Genomic DNA, 12,249 nt, shown 5'->3' on the forward strand with positions numbered 1-12,249 from the left:
CACTATGCATTAAATGTAATCTTAAAATAAAATATATTTTTGTTTTCTCTGACAAAAGCATAAAACCTCTTGGAAAAAGTATCAGTTAAGGCTGGTGGGAAGCTTCTGGAAGTTTCCTTAAATAATCTTGCCTTTTTGTTTGTTTCACTCCCAGCTGACACATTGCTTCCCAGTAGGTTGTGTATTGCACTTTGTCTGATCCCCCATACATACTTTCTTCAGTGAGCAAACCTGCTTTGCCAGAGCTTTTACTTAATATATATATATATATATATTAAAAAAATATATGTATATATATAATTTAATATATATATATATATTAAATTTACATATTTACTATATATATTTATATTTACATATCATATATAATATGTATGTTTAATATATATAATATGTGTATATATAATTATAATATAATATAATATATAATAATATAATAATATATTTGATATATAATATATATATAAATATATATTTAGTATATATTTACTATATACAATAAACATATATATTATATATATGTTAATAATATATATAATATATATTAAATTTATTGGAGTGATATTTGTTAGTAAAATTGCATAGGTTTCAAATGCACAGTTCTATAATACATCATCTATATATTGCATTGTATGTTAACCATCCAAAGTCAATTCTCCTTCTATCACCATATATTTGACCTCCTTTTTTTTTCTTCTTCTACCACTCTCCTTCCCACTTACCCTCTGGTAACCACTAAACTGTTGTTTGTGTCTATGAGTTTTTGTTTGTCTTTTCATTTGTTGATTTCAGTTTTACATCCCATCCATGTTGTTGCAAATGGCAGTATTTCATCTTTTCTTGTGGCTGAGTAATATTCCATTGTATATATGTGCTACATCTTCTTTATCCAATCCTATCGAAGGACACTTCAGCTGTTTCCATGTCTTGACCACTGTGACTAATGCAGCAAAGTACAAAGGGGTACATATATATTTATGGATAAATGTTATCAGAATTTTTGGTAGATACCCAGAAGAGGGATTGCTGTGTCAAATGGTAAGTCAATGGTAAGTATAGAAGCTGGATGCCTTGTTTCCAGGCGTGTATCTTGTGGACAATTTTTCTTTGAATAAATTCCTTATGTTCAGTATTGAAAAGCAGTCATTTCAGACTTTTTTTTAATTAAAAGCATATTTTAAATATATTGTGGGCCAACAAAAGTTGTCACAACTATTACCTTGAAGTTTTAGGGTTATAAGTCAATTAGCAAATTCTTTCTGACACTAGTTGTAATATATGGAGCATTAGAATAGCAGGAACTTGGTCTTCTTTGATTTAGTCTAAAGCCTTTGGAATGCCAGATTTCACTCCTTAAGAAGTAATCAAAGCTCCAGAATCTGGCTTATTTTATTACTCAATAAATCACTAATGATGAGGTTAATTAAAAAGAGATTGCTGCTATTTGTGACCAAATATATTTATAATCTCAACAAACTGGAAAGAAAGAAATTTTAATGAGGAAATACTGACAAATATAGAAGCATTTTTTAAATGTCTTTTTCTCCTGGTGTTTCCTCTGAATGTTAAAGTTGTTCAAGAGAAAACTCATAAATTTCCTGGGGAATACAATTCCAAAATTTAACACTAATCTTATTATTAGTAATATGATCATTGCATTTTAAATTTAGATGGGTTTAAATCATTTTCCTTTAAAGTCAGGCTATCAATTTTTTAGCACCATATGAGCATTATGTAATTACAGTGAATTATACAATTATGTGACGTGGGATGACTTGGTAGGTTTTACATCTAAAATTGGAATGATTTAATTTGAATTGATTGTTGTTTATATATGATTTGACTCCATGCATGAACTGATCACATCATAAAGAAAAAAAGTGCTTATCTCAGTGGCAATATAGAGTATTTAGATTGATATCCAAGGAAAAGTATGCCACATTTAAAATTCTTGCCTTTAATCCAGCATTTGTAAAACATGTCTCTGATTCTCTGCCTCAGTTTCTCTATTAATCAAGTGAGGATAAAATATTAGTAACACTTATATGTCATATCAAAATATTAAAATTTACCATAGATAAGAGAAGTCTGGGGAGCTACAGATATAAATTCTAGGAATACGATTTTAATATTTTGCTTCATTTGAATAGGTTTACTCTGATCTCAGAAGTAATTAATGATATAATAATAGCCATATTCAATATTTTCTCTGTTAATTTTCTTAGCATCCTCCCTGACAGAATTTCAATGTAGGCTTCCAGTACAGAAATAGTCTTCCCCTAATTCACTTGTCTTGTTTCTGTTTCTAACTCTCTTTCAAACCTTCATTTTATTTTAACCAGAGTCTTAATGTCTATGACAATGTGCAAGCCATATATATAATATAGTCATATATATATATATATATATATATATATATATATATATATATATATATACATATGTGTGTATGTATATATATAATTCTTAAATATATGTATATATACTCTAACATATATTATATTATATTATATTTTTATATTATATATTATATTATATATATTTAAGAATTTAACTAATGTGCTCAAAGTCTCCAGAATGAAATAAAAGATAGCTCAAAATAGCTCATTGTGATAGGCATTACCTTCACTCTGTTCTTTCTTGCCTCCAGCTCTCTGGATTGTATGAGCATTTCCCAGGTTTGTATATCTAACCACCTCTTTTCTCTACCAGAGATCCACTCAGTCTTACAGTATTTACTATTATGCCCATGGGGATGAATTTTAAAACTTATATCTTTAAATTTGACTTCTCACCTAAACTTCTACTTCATTTTCAGCTGGCTACAAGACATTTTCATGTAAACATTTTTCCAGTACCTTTAAGTATAATAGATCTAATATGGAACTCATCATCCACTCCCCAACTATGTCTATCCTTCTGATATTCCAAATGCAACACATTTTTTGTCAGTTACTCAAAGAAACTTTAAACAGTCCTTAATCATTACCTCTTCTTTATCTCATAAAGCAAATGAAACATTATGAACCAGATTATTCTCTTTTAATTATCAACCACAATTATTTCTACCTCTTAATACATAATGCTACAAATTTAGCTCAGAACTCTGCCACTTCATACATTAAGTTTATTAAAGTAGATTCCAACTTTATTCCTCTGTCCTGTTCTTTCTTCTTGATCAATATTGTGAATATAATTTTTAGAATAATTCTCACAAAATCATTTTGTATTACTTTCCTTAATTAAAAAGCCACAGGAACCCTTCCATTGCCTTAGGAATAAACTTTGTCTTCTGCACACTTGAATTTCTACCCTTACTTATAGGAAACCTCCAAATCTTTTACAAATGCCATAACCATCCCTCAGTATGAATCCTATAATTGTAATTTAATAAAATAAAAAGCTTAAGCAAAAAAGAGCAAAGGCCTAGATGTTCTCTTTACCATGGATCAAACTGGTGGTATGGAAAGCTAGATGATAAATAAGAAAATGTAAATTAGAAACAATTTATATAGGGTCTTCAATACAATTGCAAGATTCATATATTTCAGGCCCAAAATTTGAACACTGAAAGTAGAGAAAGGGAAACCCAATCTTTACAAGGTAATCACCTTGAACCCCAACTAGAAATTACAGTTGTGGTAAACTAGGATTAAACAACACATGTACAAAGTGAATTTAAAGTTTTAATCAAGAATCCAAAGGGAAATAAAGTAGCATGAAATAAGATTGTGAGCAGGGTGAGTTTAAGAATAATACAGCAGGAGTAAGTCAAGTTGGTATAGATGAACATAGACATGGGGGTCTGTCTGACAATTAGAACAAGGGAATCAATGACTTGAAAGTAAACAAAAAGGCAAATAAAAACAATAATGGAAACTTACACATATTCAGAAAAAGAGTGTTTAAGTAGAAAGGAATATGATTTAAGTTTGCTTGTACTACTACTTTTTTTTTTAATGGAACAAATTTATTTTGATTTTTCTGCAAAAATCAGAAACTATGAAAAAGAAGCTCAATATTTGATCATACCAGATGCAAAACACAAGTAAAAATAACATTTAGAAATCACGTTTAACCTTAGAGAAACATGTTTTAAGATACCAAGTTTAACACTCTTTCCTCTGTAAAGCAAAACAAGTTTACTGAAACAGAACACTGAGGTGGACTTTTCTAAACTGACGTAATTTTTTAAAAATAAAAGTTAAAAAGAAAAAAAAAAAGCATTCAATTCTAACCCTGGAATCTCTTCATTTATAAAATAACATGCTCAAATGTCGGTGATATAAACATGTGGTAAACCTGAAAACAAATCCTTCAATGAATTAATTCAGACTCCAACAGAATACAGGACTTTATAGCGAAGGAAAAATAGCTCTTGCCACACTCAGGTCCTACCAAAGTCAAATAAACACAGAAAGGGATTGAAACAAACTACAAAACCCCAACTTTCTATACAGTGGCAGCCTTCACTAAGTAAATGGAACCCCGTACCACAGTTATATGTATGTTCTGCAAGCATGTGGGGAATTTTAGAGTCCCAAAGACTTGAACTACAGAAAAAGTATTGTCTTGGAGTAAATCTGAAGGCACCAAATCCTATCCTGTGTTCCCCTAAAAGGCTACTTACAATGCTCCAACCATTGTTTCAAGATGACTTCAGCCTATTGAGAGTAACATTCTAAACATGTAAAGATATATAAGGAAGCTCCAACCTCATCTGCATTAGCAAGGCCCTATTCTTTGTCCCACAATCCTTCCTTTGTCCTTGGCAAAACTTCCTGACTGGTTTGCCAAGTGGTACTGCTAGCTAGGATGATAAAAATATATCCCCATGTTTATTAGCCATTAAACAAACAGAGCCATTTGTGAGGGAAGATTTCACATTTATAGTACTTTCAAAATTTTCAAAATTTAAGAATAAACCCCAAAAGCTAATTTCACAGCCCCTCAATATTTTCAATCTGGATATTTTATTTTGCAATCTTCTTTGCTCTTCTAGCTTTTTTCAGTAGTTTTGCCCTGGAGGAACCCTTGAAAAAACTTTCAAATTAAGGTGTCCCACATGGTATGTGAGTGTGAGCACTATTATGAAGGATACCTTTATTTCACAGAAACCCAGAACTGCCAGACTAGGGCTAAGAGTTCGTTCTTTTTTCTCAGACAGATTCTCAGGCTGAGAGGATTTAGAGAAGGGGTTCCTCTCCCAGTCACACACACTCATTAGGAAAAGGAGGGGAAATATTATTTAATTTGGTTTTGCAGTTCTTCAAGCAGTTTTAGTGGCTTGAGACTTGTTATTATCTTTCTTCATTCTCAAGCAGAAGTGGCTGTAGAAACATTTCAAGAGTTCCTTGGGCAATGTGATTGTTCCAGAATCCATTACTTTTTAATCTAAGAATCTTGTCACTTTTGAGAAAAAACATTTTCCCCAGGACCTTGCAACCTCATTCATTTGTTCACCCAATGAAAAATGTGTACTAAATAGACTAGTTTCTCAGCTAGTCTTCATCTTCAGAGCATTCCGTAAAATCTGGCATAGCATTTTCTTGAAAGTACCCTGGAAATTCCAATATCAACTCCGATATCCTCTTGAGAACTCTTCCTTTGATAAGCCAGTGGGTTTCTGTATGTAGAAGAGTTTTGTGCTTTTTGTTTAGGTTTTAGTTTTGTGGTTTTTAAAAATATTCTGGCATAAATGGGTCTTTAATAAAGTTAACCATTTTTGCAGCATTACCCAGAACTTTCTTCATTTCATCCAGAAGGAGATATATACATACATAAATTGAAGTAAAGTCTATATATACACGCATATATATACATATATGTGTATATAGATACATATATACATATATATACATATACATATACATGCATATATATGCATGTATATGTATATGTATATACTTATATATCAAGTGGTACCTTGGTTTTCGAAAGTCTCCATTGAGGAACATTTCGGTTTACAAACGCCATAAATTTTTTGGTCTATAGTATCATTAGATAGTAAAATTCATGCTAAATTTGCAATTTAGGGGTTGATTTTAAAGGTCTGGAAAGGATTAATCCATTTTGCATTACTTTCTAGGGAGAAACTGTGTAGCGCTTTTCAAAACTTTCAGAACTTGAACAGTCTTCCAGAAAGGATTATGTTCTAAAACTGAGGTACCACTGTGCATATATATATAGTTGGCTTTATGAGACAAGTTTTGCCTCATTTTAAGAAGAGAAAATCCTGATGTGTTATAGCACACTGCTTTCTTTACAGAGAGGTGCTGGACCACAAAATTTGTTTGTATCAACATTTTATATATATATAATATATAGCATATATATAGCATTATATGTAATACACACACACACACACACACACACACACACACACATATATCAGTACCTCTCTGTAAAGAAAGCAGTGTGCTACCACACATCAGGATTTTCTTTTTTTTAAATGAAGCAAAACTTGTCTCATGAAGCCAACCATTGATGGAGCACCAGGAGTACAGACAGACCTTTGGTTTCCAGATATGATGACCCATTAGGTTTCTATTGGCCTTTGTTTTGGGAGGCTGCTAACAGCAGAAAAGTTCTATTGAAGTCAATCATCATGTACAAATCTTGCAACTGCTACTGTATGTCAAACATTCTTGAAATCTGTCAACTTGTCAACCCCAGATAGAAAAACTGCTGTTTTTCAGTTAATTACACAAAACCTCTTTAGCGTCATGTAACATAAGGCAATTATTAAATTGGAGTAAAGTCTTTTCAATTTCTTGTTTTTTTGGTGCTAGCATTTTAGTGTGGGTATTATTAGATTCTTACTATATACGTGAAATTTTCTTTTCTGTAGTAAGTTCTGCTACTAGATAATTTGCTTCCTAAACCTTTTCATTGATATTTTTAACGAAAGCTTTATTGTTTTGATATTCCAAAAGCTATTTAAAACAATCAACATTTTTACTGATCAAATGGCTATGATTTATAGTTACAACTTCTGGAGCAAATGCTGTTTGTAAATTGCATTCCATAGACAATATACAATGGAATGGGACAGCCTGGATTATGAGTTCCTATAAAACTATGGAAAAATAGTGTTCATGTACAGAAAGAACTTCTTTGCATTCCTTGTTGCACTAATATACTGAGTAACTTGAAGACTAATTCTTTATCAAAAATATCTGTAATTCTACGTTTGCCTAGCATGGTCCTCTTCTGTCTCACACCTTGCCATAAAAAACATCTCAGCACTGGACCATAAAATGTATTTGTAACAAACAAATGTTAGTAAAATACAAAAATGGGCATAATAACTAAACAAGAAATCACCAAAAGTACCAAAACTTCACAAAACAATTTATTAATACGTCTAACCTATGTGCTCCATGTTTTTGTAATGTTTACAACAAAGTGGCAGAGGACAACTGAGTTGTAACACAAAAAAATCCATTCCTTAGAATGAAAATTTCCCCCTAAGTTTATATTTCACAGAGCTTGTTGGCTCCCATAAGTCAGCCGGCAATGCAGAAGGAAAGGCTGCGGAAGGTAGTCATGAGGGAGAGGCCAACATCATACCACACACTCCCCTCTGTGGGTGTTCACCAATTAGCCACAGCCTCTCCTAGCTCAACCAGGTGCAATGTGGGCCTCCTGCATCCTGCCAGACAGGGTTGCAAAGATCTCTAACAAAACTGTTCAACAGGGCTCCCCAGTCACTGTTTTGTCCTGTGAATACAGTATTATGCAGCACAAAGAGCTCAGAGACAGTCTTTTTAGTCATAATTTTATATGGAATCTCAGCAAGAGCTCACAGAATGCCAGTTGAGAAACTCACGTCCAATTGGAAATTACTATTATTATTATTATTATTATTATTATTTATTTATTTTTATTTATTTATTTTTTTTTCCTATGAGAGGTCATTTTCACTGGACTCAAATCCTCCTATGGCTTAACCTGCAAGTTCAGGTTTCAATCCTCCCTCATTCACCTCCGGTGTCTCAGATGCTGGTTTTGTCTGCCCTAGCTCCTCACTAATCTCTGGTATGACCTGCTGGTTACTTTTTTTCTTCTCTGGGGTCATCTTGATGTGACCTGTCACCAGATTCCAATTTAGCTTTTTTCCTATCTCCTGCCGTCGCTGCCCACTCTGGATGAAGCTGTGGTGGCTCCTTAGCACCTCCCGGAGATATATTTTCTGAACAACATGTAATCTTTCACAACATCCGGGCAGCGGACAGCTGTAATGCTTTCTCTACTACCACTGTGTACTGTAGCTTGGTAAGGTCCACTTTGTTTTCTGAATTGAGGCTTCCTATTATCCCTGCCAATTCTTTGGTAACTTGTTCTCTATTCATGGGACTGTTATTTCCAGATTTGTATACAATCTGAAATGTCCCTTTATTTGGAGCTTTAAACGAGGGTTCCAGAAAAGGTTGTGCATATTTTTCGTATCTTCTAAGAAAGCTTTGCATGTGCCTGACATGGTTACCATTTGTAGAATAACCCGAGTCTTCTTCTTCTTGGTTTTGTACATATCTTGGGAGAACATGATGTACTGATTTCTCAGATTCGATGCCAAGTGTCCTGATGAAGACTCCATCATTTGCTCCCATCTCCACTGACTGGAATCTTCTTAGCTTCATCTCCGTAGATGCCTTAATGTCACCAACTTCTTTCTTCAGGGCAGTCTCTGCATCATCATCTTCCTCACTTTCAGGGAGCTGCTCATTCTTGGCTGTAAACTTTTTGGGATCAAACAAATGGTGGTCCCATTCATTGAGCAGGATGCAGGCTTCCTCTGTGTCTTTGGTGCTCGTTGAGGCTCAGATGATGAGAATGTCCTGCAGCCTGGCTCCCAGCTGTAACAAGGAGTCTATGTGGCCTGCACATATTGTGCCATTTTTGCGTTTCCAGATGCCTGACTGAAGAGACTGCTGGATAGGGCTCGCAGTGGTACATGGCAGCTGCAGCTACCAAGAAATGTGTTTCTCCTGCACTATTAATTTTATATTGTGGCATGCACTGCCTTTAGCATCAAGAGAAATTGAGTTTGGAATCCAAATTCTTCTATGTCTCATTTATACTAGTTTTGTGTTTTGAATATAAAATGGTTAGCACATTACTGGGCACGCATGAAATTATAAACGGAAGTAACATTATTATTGTAGTAATATTATAAATATCATTTTCCCCTATATGTTTTAATGGGAAGACTTTCAATCTTTAGGTATACTTTCCTCTTCTAGATGCGGCTCTTTTGTCCCATAGAAGTCATCACTAGAGTATTTATGTCAAAACTTTAAATTAATTACCTTAAAGTAAAGTTATCTGTTATATTCTTCCTACTTGGAATAAATAATGATGTAATAAGGTAATCACGACAACTTGTTACATTATGGAAGTCATACTCCTTCAGTCTGAAAGACCATGACCTGAAATGATGGATCCCTCAATGTCTGAAAATTTGTGTCAACTGATTGATTGCATGAGAAAACAAGATAGCACTGTCCTCTTGGACCTTATATAAAAATTAGCTGTAGTGACTGCCACTTACGTGACATATTTATACATGAGAAAAATTAGAAATAACAAAAATAAACTGTTTACAATGACACAATTAAAATATAAGTTCTCAGACACTTTTAAAAGTGAAAAATGAAAAGTTATTTTGGATTGCTGATTTATAGTAATATTAGTATCTTTATCTATTTTTATATCTATCCAAAATATATTTGCATTATTTGTGATTAAAAAAAAAAGACCTTTACACAATAACAGAAGATCTCTCACCAGGGAGATAAGGCAATTCTAAACTCGTCTGTTATTCATAAAGTAGCCCACAATATGTACAGCTAAACTTGGCAGAATTAGAAGATCTGTACAGTTTCATAAAATATTTTAACACACATTGTGTAGTAATGAATGGCATAAAAAATGAGTATATAATGATTTAAATCCACAATTAATTGGAACAATGGGAAAAAATTGGCAAAAAATGAATTATTACTAAGGTTCATTATAATAAACTTGTAATATGTAAAACTTTTAAAATACATATTGGACTTATATTGTAAAATCATTCAATAATTTTACATAAAGCTTCTAACAGTTAAATAGTACATTATATAAACATAATCAGATGAATTTTCACATGACTGTTGATACTGGAAGCAACATTCATTTCAATACTCTACATTTTTTGTGTTTAGCACATACGATTTGGTTTTAGACTGACATATTGATGGCTTTTCAGACATTTGTAAAAATCCATGTTGTGGATCACAAGTGGATATGGAAATATGCCTAATAAAGACAATTAACCCTGAAATGTTACAAGTGGCAATAAAAGCATATCAAAAGGGTGTGAAATACACCCATGATATCCTGGTGATTAAGCTTCTGCTACATTGTTATTGAACACTATGATAATGACAGCAGGAGAAATGCTTTTAAAGAGTTGGATAAAAATACAGATGGCTTCTCACCAGGTCATTCTGTATTCCTCCCTAGTCTATCTAGTCAAGCAGTGTTTCATATAGCGCTAATACAAGTAATTCATCTTTTTTTTTTTAATATTTGAATTTATTACCATTTTGATATGATGGAGTTAATGATGCAATAATACCAAAAAGAGACTAAAATTATTAGTATTTATATGATTTTTTGAGCAATAAATTTAAAGCCACTCACTACTATTGTTGCTTCAAAACTATGTTATGAATTTGTACAATCTCTGTATTATGCCGAAAAGAAGAATATTCTTCCAATGATAGCTGCCTAGAATCCTTTCATCCAAATGTGAATCATGCAGATGAACATTAGGTTTTTAAATGATTAACTTTGATTATATAAACTTCTTAGATAAACTTACATTATATATTAGATTATATAATTAGGCTATGTGAGCTTAAATTATACAACAGAGACACATAATTTTTAACTAATATGTAAACAGTGCAATATTTTAGGACAAATGAGAAAAAAAACAAACAAAGGAGACATTGATATAGTTCATTCTAAAAGTCTTATATATGTATATGTTTTTTTATATTAATACATATATGAGTATATATACAACATATATGTAATTTTAAAAAATAATAGTGTTTTGTTGATTATTTTGTTTTATACAGCTTTTACTCTAGTAAGCTATATATTACTAGTGCTATTCTGTCATTATATAGCCTTATTGTACATAATAGCTATTGAATATTTTTGTACAGTATTTTCTATAAGTTGTAATTAAAAGTAAATATTTTACTACTTCCAAACCATATACTATCTAACCCAGAGGTAATCCTTTTTAACTATTTTTCCTTATCGTTCTTTTAATGTCTGGTGGAGATTACTTGCTGATTACTCAATATATGTTCCTACCATCTTTTGATTTATCCTTAGTTGGACTTATTGCCCAAAGATAAAATCACAAATCAATTATATTTAATTTTATGTGTCTAGATATATGAAAAGAGAGAAGCCACACTTACATCTTCTGCCCACATTGATCCTGTTCTAACTTTCCACAGACCATATCTTTTTCCTTCTTTCTGGCCCAGATCAGGTGCCATGTCCTATATCATGCCTGCTCTTACTCCCCAAAAGAAAAAAGTGACTTGCCTATCTGAATACTCACAGTATTTTTTTTCCTAAGTGTTTAATGACAATAACTATCACATTTTTATTTATGAATCTGTCTTATCTTATTTTTATTTTCTTATTTCTTAAAGGCAGTATTCTTATGAGAATAACCAGTGTATCCAACATACTGTCATGGACAGAATCTAGCTCCATGCTTTGGACTGTGACAAACTATATTTAAAGAAGGTGAGGGGATTAGAAAGCACAAATTGGTAACCACAAAATTGCCACAGGGATATGAAAAAGTTTGGGGAATGTAATCAATAATTTGTAAAGATTTTGTAGGGTATCCGATGGACACTTGTCTTATTAGGGAGACCACTTCATGGATGGTGTAGATGTCTGATCACTGTGGTATATACCTGAAGCTAAAACTGAATAATGTTGAATGTCAACTATAATTTTATATTTACACATACACACATAGTCACAGGATGTGGAGTACAGCATAGGGAATAGAGTCAGTAGAATTGTAACAGCTATATATAATGTCAGAGGGGCAGTAGTCTGGGTGAAGGGGATTATCACTTTGTGAGGGGTGTAAATGTCTAACTATTACATTGTTTTGTACACCTGAAACTAATTTAAAAAATATGTTGAACATTTGTAGGA

The 12,249-nt window shown here is 32.4% G+C and overlaps 1 pseudogene across 1 annotated transcript; it reads right to left on the reverse strand.

Moving 5' to 3' along the window:
- Positions 1–7,948: 7,948 nt before the first annotated feature.
- LOC308499203 (THUMP domain-containing protein 1-like) lies at positions 7,949–11,567 on the reverse strand (annotated as a pseudogene). The gene is made up of 2 exons: positions 11,487–11,567; positions 7,949–8,741 (listed from the first exon to the last, which is right to left on the reverse strand). The product of its transcript is annotated as a THUMP domain-containing protein 1-like (transcript).
- Between the last annotated feature and the right edge of the window lie 682 nt (positions 11,568–12,249).

The sequence above is a fragment of the Rhinolophus hipposideros genome, assembly GCF_964194185.1.
Source record: "Rhinolophus hipposideros genome assembly, chromosome: 1".
NCBI classification, from domain to species: domain Eukaryota; kingdom Metazoa; phylum Chordata; class Mammalia; order Chiroptera; family Rhinolophidae; genus Rhinolophus; species Rhinolophus hipposideros.